Consider the following 9,126-nt stretch of genomic DNA (forward strand, 5'->3'; position numbering starts at 1 on the left):
CACACCGCGGCTGGGGCCAAAGGAAGCCTTCGTGAGCATCGTGACGCAGTGTCAGGTGGGGTCCGGACAGACGCCCGGCTCTGCTGCCAGGCAGCGTGGAAGAGGGGCTGGGCCGGCCACCCTCCCGGGACCGAGTCCCCCGCGGCACTTCCGTCTCGCACCTGCGCACACCGCTCAGGTCCTGTCCGAAAACACTCCGCGAAAAAGACACACGGTCACGGTCACGGTCACGGTCACGGTCCGCACGGCCAGGCCCTCGGCCCCTGAGCCCCTTGGGTGGTGGTGGGCGCGGTCCCGGGGCCCGGTCGGTCACTTTGAAGCTGTGTGCTGCCGAGGGGACGGTTGCCGACAGCCGGGTTGGTGACGAGGGGTGTCACGCGGCTGCAGGGCGGAAGGTGCCGGGTCCCGGGGGTGTTACGGGGTGATTGTGACTAACCTGGAGCAATGCTGCCCTTCTGTGGGACTCGATCGCTGGGCGGTCGCTGGGCTTAGGACGCCGTCCCACCGCTTTCAAGGAACAGCGACGTGGAGCCAACAGCTCCGAGGAAGGGGAGCCCTCCGGTGAAATCCCTGTCCCCCGAATTCCCGGGACGGGCTCAGAGCTGGCCCAGCGCCGGGGCGCTCACAGCAGCATGGAGCGGGTGCAGAGAGCGTGTGACCCTCAGGGTTCTGGCCTCGGTTTGCGTGTGACCCAGCACAGGACAGGGGCCATCTGCACCTGCACTGGCAGCTGCCAGGTCGAGCCTCACGAGCTTTTCCCCCGGAAGAGGCATCGTGCAGCCCTGCTGCTGCCGTAAGTGGAACCCCAAAGCCACTCTGGGGAGAAGGAGAGAGAGCAGCTTCCGCGGGGCGTATGGTGACAGAGCCCCACCCGACAACACCCCAGCCCCAGGCCCAGCGTCGTATTCAGCTGCCCAAGCCAGGCTCCTCAGCGAAATCACAGCAAAAGCAAAGATTCGCAGAGAAAACGGGCAGAGGCAAAATTCCACTTTAGGAGCACAGGGCGTGGAACCGTCATGTGTACACCGCAGGGCAGGGACACAGAGAGTGTCAGCTCGGCTCAGGGCGTGAGCCCGTCTCCAGGTGCAGGGGCTGCAGCTGCCCCGTCAGCACCTGGGTCTGTGTGTCTCACTCGTCCACCCCGCCCCCGCCCCCGAACATCGTAACAGACACTACCGTTTTGTCCGGTTTCTCACTGTTTCCACGGTAGTTGAGGATTCACACCGCGCTTCCCACCACTCACGTGCAAACGGCAAACAGCCCTCGGTCCCCTGAAGTCCCCTCACCGTTTTGAGCAGACGTTACAGAACATAATTTAATAATTTATATTAATTAAAAACACATTTCCCCCTTAGTTCTGTATCAGAATATCACGAGTTTCTTTTTTTTTCACCATTTTGATAAAATTTTAAGCCAGAATAAAATTTATAATCTAGAAAACTTCTCTCTAAAAGATTGTAAATAACACCTCTTCTACCCTGAAAAATTGTTTTCACTTTGGCGACACATGTGTAAGGTAAAAAGAATAAAATGTACCTTATAAAATATCATCAAGGTGCCTTTAAACAATATAAAAACCAGTTATAATCCCGACGAGTAACTTAAGTTGTTTTCCCTGTTAAGTGGCATTCGAGAATTAATTATGCCACACCAGTGTGGGCTGCTTAATAAAACACAACATACTGTAGAGAGTCTCCGAAGCGTCCTGCATCCACGGCCGCCCATGGGGCGTCCAGCAAGCGTGAACGTGACATGTGGAGATTCTCATGCACGAGGTCACTTTCAGGAAGCACGTTTAAGGTTGTCCGATCGCACCGAATTGTCCTCGTCATATCAGTCACAGGGACTTCGAAAAGCAATGCTCGTTTGAGGGGAAAAACAAAACAAACAAACAATAAAAAACCGGTCTTCTGCTCCTCTACCCATCAAATGAAACTGTCACATGATGCTCCTGGGATGTGAGGGGCGGCCTGTCCTCTGAATAAATGGAGATTATTCTAAAGTCTTTCATATGCAGGAGGCTGTTTATTTACACATGAATGCAGAATCCACAGCACAGTCAGATGCTTATTTTCTTAAAAAAAGAACACGGAAGGCGCTTCCGGTTTTCTCATGTTGCCTAGAAAATGCGAGGACACGATTTAAGGGAAGCGGAGAAGCCTATTCCTGGATTGCCCTGCAACGTGGCTTCTTGGCCCTCATTATTTGGGATAGCGCCTCTAAAGAAAACGGCTTCTCTCCAACTCCCCACGGCGGCCCCTGCCCCTCCCTCGGACCGGCGGTGGCTGTCCCTGCCCCCCATCTGCTTAGTGTGAGGCTGCCTGGGGCCCTGGCGCCCCACCAGCCCCTGACCCGCAGCCCACTGTTGTGCCCCCTGGCCCCGGCCCCGCAGCCCCACACCAGCCCCCATGACCCCCGCAGCCCCGCAGCCCCACCCACAGATCCTCCTTCCCCCCCACCCCACCGCATTGCCCTGGGCCAGGCTCCCAGCAACTCATGGGTGTGGCCTCTGTCCTGTCCGCGCGTCTGGGGGCCGCGGTGGCGCTGACTGTGCTGACGGTGCTGACAGCCGGTCAGGCCTTGTTGGGCTGTCTTCTCGAGGCCCTGCCTGCTCCCGGCCTAGTGACCCCTCTGTGCCCTTGGGATGACAACACTCCCCTTTCAGCCTCTCCAAGGGTCAGCCAGATAACCCGTCCCAAGAGGCCTTATCTTTGTCCTTCCTGCCCTGCTGTCCCCTGAGAAGGGACAGAACCTGGAAGGACCACAAAAGAGAGCCGAGAGCAGGGCCCGGAAGGGGCCTGCGTAGGAGCCGGGGTGCCAGGTGCCAGGAGCCGCAGGCCAGTGTCCACACGCGCGCCCATCCACACCGAGCCGCAGCCTGGCCAGCCCCTTCCTGCCCACACCGCCAGCCATGTCGCTACCTTGCACTGGTCTCAGATCTGGCAGAATGACAAGCACCGCACGTGACTTTCTGGAAACAGCAAACGACCTGCTCAAGGGACCTCAGCCGCCCCACCAGCAAGGAGGCCCCACAGGGAGCCACCGCGCCCACCCCACAGCGCCGTGGCTGCCTGCCGCCCGCAGAGGGACTCTGACGCTGTGCCCGGCTGTGCCCGGCTGTGCCTGGTCCTCACCCCGGCCCCTCCCAGGGCCGCGGGCGTGTGCTCAGGTTGGTGACGGGTCAACTGGTGACCTACCAGGCCCTTGGCCCCTGTACGTGACCTCTGACCTCCAGGAGAGCTGGCCGTGCTGAGCATGTGGCCCCTGGGGAGCTGGCAGGGCACTGCCCTCAGCCCTCGTTGCCATGGAGACAGCCTCAGCCCCTGTACCAGAGTCGAGAAAGCCTGGGCTTAAAGCAAGAGAAGCCCGCTACTTGAGTCCAGGGGCCAGCATCCAAGGTCCAGGGCCCAGCAGTCCGGTTCCGTCTGGAGGCCCCAGGGGAGGCCCCTGCCCAGGCCACTTCCCTCAGACGGCTCAGACGTCCCTCTGATTCTTGGCTGTGGCCGCCTCATTCCAATCTCAGCCTCTGTCTTCACGCAGCTTCTCCCTGGGTGTCTGTGTGCAAATGTCCCCTGTGAGGACACTGGTTTTACTGGCTTTGGGGCCCACCTTAATTCATTCAGGCCTCGTCTCAACTTGATTACAGCTGCAAAGACCCATTTCCAGATCAGGTCACAGCACAGGCTCCACGTGGCCATGGACTTGGGGGCCATTCCTCGACAGGACAGGCCCAGCCCCTTGTGCCCAGCCCCGTGGAGCCCCTGCAGCCCGTCTGGGCTCTGAGGCCTTTGTCCGCCCCCGGCCGTCCACACCACCTCTTGCCTGGCCCAAGGCCTCTGCAGGGGTGGCTGCACTTCACCCCTGACCCTGGAGCAGGTGGGCTAGACAGCTCATCCTGAGGCTTCTGAGGGGATGTAGCCCAGAGCTACTGTGCGGGGGGGCGGGTCCCCGAACCTGGGGACCCTCTCGAGGTTTATGTGCTGCGTCCCAGGAGCCCCTGTGGTGTGTCCTGTGCCATCTGCAGCAGGAGTCTGCGTCCCCCGCCCACTGGGCCGGTCTCCAGCAAGGAGGCTGGGACCTGCTCGTCCTAAGTAGCGATTCGTTCCAAGGACCTGCAAGCAGACCCGGTGATAGGAGCCCGCCAGTCTGGTTCTGCACGAGCCTCGGCGGCGGCGGAAACATGGAGCGAGGAAAGTGGCTCGTCGAGGAGCTGGGGGACGTCCTGGCGCCACGTGCGAGAGCGCGAGGCCGACCATGTATTAATCACATAGGAGACTAAGCAGGACGAGGCTCCTGACCGGGAGACGGGACGTCGGAGCGTGAAATCGGCACCGCGGGGAAGGGTCGCAGAGACCGGCGCCCTCCTATCGATCGATAGCACATTTTTTCCACCCAAACCGCGGCGGCAGAGTTATTGCTGACCTTGCGCTCACCCTTCCGCGGTGCGTATAATCACAGCCTAGGAGCAAACGGCTTCACGAGCCACGGAAATTTCTGGCCCAAAACCCCAGGTGAGCTGGAATCTTCCTCAAAGCCTGTTCGTCTGAGACCGGGAAGAATGAGCTGGTCCCCCCGCCAGACGCGGGCGACAACGCCGTTGCCACGAGAGCCGTCGCCGCCCTGGAAAGGGCTGGTCGTCGCCGCCGGCGGCACAGACGGGACCGTGGTGCCAACGTCCCAGAAGCTGCCTGAGCACTTCCAGGACGCCGGCCGCTGTCACACACGCAGGGGTCCCACGCGAGACGGACGCCTTTGCCGGCGGGGTTGTGAGCCCGCCCGGGGTCAGCGCAGGTGACCAGATCGTGCCGTTGCTCAGGTCACTGTCCAAAATGCTCGCACAGGCCACGAGGAGGCCCCACCCGGAGGGGAGAACCTGTGGCTCCTTGGGAAAGCTGCCCTCGGAACTCGGACCCTGGAGACCCCACACCAAGCGGGTTGGGATTCAGACGGCCTGGGCAGGACTTGGACGACGCCCGTATAGGGCAGGCTCGGGGACCCAGTGGCCGAGCATTTGCCGTGCCAGGTGCGGGCTCCCAGCCCTGAGTCCACCACCCGCTTGGGAAGGTATTCTGTTTTCACGCAGCCTGTCCCCAAAGTCTCTCTCATAAAAATGACAAGGACGTGTGTGAATCACGAGAACTGGTTATAACAGGCTTCGTGATTCGCAGTGGGATAAAGCAATCTCTGATGTTAGAACACGTGGATTCCCATTAGATCTTATGAGCGATGACAGTCGGCCTAATGTAGAAACTCTGTGGCCACGTGACAGGTGGCCGCCTGCTCACTGGGCTCCTACGTGTGAGTTAGAAAAGGCAGCCCCCGCTTCCAGGGGCCAGAGGCCCTAGACCCATGTGCCGGGTGCAGACAGGTCCACCCAGCCAGGACCCCGTGGGCTGGAGCCCACGGCACAGCCGATTGCCCTGTCCATCTTAGGCCTCTGTGACCCTGTGGCCTGGGCCCTGGTTTCTCCGGGGAAAGCGACACGCGGGCCCTGAGGCCAGGTAGTGAGGGGCAGCACCTCCGGGCGGGCCTGAGGGCGCGGCCTCTGATCAAACAGGACAGTGCGTGGGAGACACGGGCCCGTGAGCGACCGCGGGAAGTGACCATGTCGGAGCAGAGTGTGGGTAACGGGCGAGGCGGAGGTGGTCACCAAGGTTTGCGGGGCCAGAGAGCTGGTCTCGGTTTGGCCACTTGCCCTGGGATGGCTGAGAAGCAGTGACCACTGCCCACTGCGGCTAACGCGGGGACACACCCAGGCCCGGCAGCTGAGCGAGGCCCCTAAGTCATTGCTTAGAGTTCGGTGTAGCATATGTGAGGATGAAAAACACACCTGATTTTTCCCTTTTCTTGCAAATGATCATCATGGGAAAAGCAAGCTCCGTTTGGCTGAGCCCGGAGTGAGCCTTGCGAGGCGGACTCCCTTCCCGTCTGAGGGCTGAGCTGCGTGGAGCGGCTCCAGGCCCATGCCCTGCCCCGATCCTGCGGGCAGAGGTGACCCCCGCAGGCTTCTCCAGGACGAATCAGAGGAGCTACACAACGAGCTCGTTAATTACAGAGGCATTTCGGCACCAAGCCACCGAACCTCCGTGGATCAGGGTCACCCACGGCACAGGTTCGGCCACCTGACACGCACTGGAGCCTTGAGTCTGGACTGGCGAAGACGCGGCCGGCTGGACAGGAGACAAAAGACAGGATGACACGGCCCGCCCCGGAGACTCCCACTGAGAAGCACAGCCCCCCGAAAGCCACACGGGTAAGGACAGGGCGCCCTGCACGGGGCAGAGTGGGACCTGGCTAGGGACAGAGAAGGGAGGGCAGAGACAGAGCGGGGACCCACGGAAGCTTCCGGGGGCGGGGAGGGGGAGCAGTCCATGCAAGGACGGCCACTCTGCGCAGACAGGAGGGCCTTTTCCAGAGCAGAGCCACAGGATGGCGTCTGTCACCTGCTGCCCCAAGGAGAGAACAGGAAACCCTAAAACAAGATGTACTGGGCAGGGCGGGCTTTCGTGGGTGGCCTGTTTTCAGGGTAAGGAGAGTGGCTGTCAGGTCCCCGGGGGTCAACGCTGGTGGGGCAGCCTCTGCCCAGGGTGCACCAGCGCCGTGGGCAGCGGGTCAAGCAGCACCGTCTGGGGCCACGAGAAAACCCAGGAACTGGCCACTTCTAACGACGGCAAAGTCCCTGTGGAGTCTGTGCCTTCTTCAAACTTCACAGCTGACTTCGCTCGCCGGCTGCAGAACGCAACTCGGAAATAGAAAGAGAAAACTTTAATAAAGAACGTGTTTCTTTTCTTTCGGTTCAAAATAAGATTGAATGCCAGAAATCCAAATTATGAACATAAAAATATGAGGAAATAACCACAATTTCTCAGGCCCAGCACTTTATTTATATAAAACTGGGATTTAGTTGATAGATAGTTTCCTGCAAGCCAAAAAAACTGCTTCGGCAAATTTTTTTGAATCCAAAAATTCAGTGGATTAGAACTGATTGTTCTAGTTACAGATGAAACGAGTCTCACGAATAATGATGTTCGCTGAGAAAATATGCCTTAAAAAAGGCCTGGAGCGTCATCATTGTCCTTTTAAGGAAAAAAAAGCGAACCTCAGACGGAAGGTGATGACTGGGTTCGCAGCTCCTGGGCCTTTGCGAGGGGTGCGTGCGGGGGCACCCGCTCCTGGCGGTTAGGACGCCGGCCGGACCTCGTGCGCCTGAGGGCCACATGGGACCGACGCCGTCACAGCACGAAGGGCCCCCGAGGGCCGCCCGGGCCTGAGACCCGCTCGCAGCCGCCAAGCAGAATCGGGGGCTCCATGCGCACTTCCGGGACCGCTAAAGCGAAGCGAGGCCCCACGCGCCCCTGAAGGGCCCCGGCTGCCACACACGGCCCCGTGAGGGCTTGAAGACAGAGCCTGCAAACCCTTTGCCCTGGGATTGAAAAATAAATGGCGCCAATAAATGCGATTCAAGTAAACGTCTGTGTTCCATTTTTAGATATTTCACCTGGGTTTATACAAACGGTGAGATGCTGTGGTTCTAAGTTTTCATGCTGACTCTCCGGAGAATCTCCTGTGACATGGGAGGGCACGTGGTTGTATCTTTAAGGCCCGTCCCCACGGTCAGGCCAGTCGCCCTACAGACCCAAACGTCTCTGCCCTGCAGTCGGCTGCGAGGGGCCCTTCGCCTCAGACAGGATATGAGGCCGGTGAGGCCCATGAGGCGGAGGGAGGCGACCCCCATCCCCTCCCTCAGCTCCTGTTCGTCTGCGGGTGACCCCCTTGTCGGAGGAGAGGCCGTGAGCTGATGCCCCCGGGGGGGGTCTCACTGTCCAGCCTGCCATCCACTGGGCCGCCCTGTCCCGGCCGGGAGGGTCTGGGGACACGGCGAGTGTGACCGCGCCCCGTTTACGCACAAACCCTCACCTGCCTGGCCGCGTTTGCTTTTCTTTTGCTAACATCGCGGCGTCTGAGAGAGCCGCTCGAGCACCCTCGTGTAATGATATGACGAAACCTCCTTTTCAATGACCTGAACAAAAAGGTTTCGAGCTGCTCGGACCCGCCTCCTAGGGCCCGCGAGGGAGAGCGAAGGAGCGCGGGCCAAGGAACCAATTACCTCCGCTCCTTACTCATTGCAAATGTGACCTTTTGTTAGGATTTGATTGCGGGTGTCCCGCTGTGAGTGGTAAGCGTGCGTCTGGGCCCCGCTCCGCACGTCAGGGCGGCTGTTTATTTTAATTCCCTCTGATGGCTGCAGGACAAGCGGGTGTCTGGAACCCAGCGCCATAATGAGACAAACCCAGGGCTGCGTAGCTCTGCCGGTGACAAACTCAAAATCCCATGACGTGGACAGAGAGAGCCGTCTGCCGTGCGCCCAGAGCCAGGGGGCAGTGTGTTCTAGTGTGGCACCAGGGTCCATTGAGACCACCATGCAGATGTGGCTAGGGTGGGGTGGGAGCCAGGTGACGAAGGGGCGAGACACAGAGCTGGCAGCCTGAGGACGTCTGGGTGGCAGCAGCCCCGGGGACTCGCTGGACCTGGATGCGGGAGTCTGGATGTGGCCCTGGACAAGACGTGCTGTATGTCCCCTTCCTGCCCAAAGCCATTTCCTGGACCAGCTAAGGCCCTAGAGGCCCTGCCCAGGTCCACGGCCATCCTGGCTGCCCCCTCGTGTGCCTGGTGAGGGCGGCTGGTTTGGGGAAGTCATAGGGGGAGGGCTGGGGGCGCCCCGGTCTGGGGTCGGCTCCTTAGGGAGAATTCTGGACCCTGGCGGCCTGGAGACAGCGCAGGGCTGGGTGAGGGGTGCTTCCCGACACCGGGCTCCTGACTCCTGAGAGGCTAGAATGAGCCACAGGCTGTGGCCGCCAGGGCCAGTGTGCTGTCACCTCCCCAGGGCCAGCACCAGAGACGGGGGCTTGAACAGCAGACAGGCCTTGTCTCTTGCCCTGGAGGCTGGACTTCCTGAGGCTTCTTGCCGTGTAGACGCCATCTGCTCCCTGTGTCCCCATGTGGCCGTCCGTCTGCGTGTGTCTGTGTCCTCGTGCCCTCTTCCCGCGAGGACACCAGTCACGCCGGACCAGGACGCACCCAACGGCCACCTCTGTAAACGCTGTGACTCCAAACGCAGGTACAGCG

The sequence above is a fragment of the Pteropus medius genome, unplaced genomic scaffold, assembly GCF_902729225.1.
Source record: "Pteropus medius unplaced genomic scaffold, Ma_sr-lr_union100, whole genome shotgun sequence".
NCBI classification, from domain to species: domain Eukaryota; kingdom Metazoa; phylum Chordata; class Mammalia; order Chiroptera; family Pteropodidae; genus Pteropus; species Pteropus medius.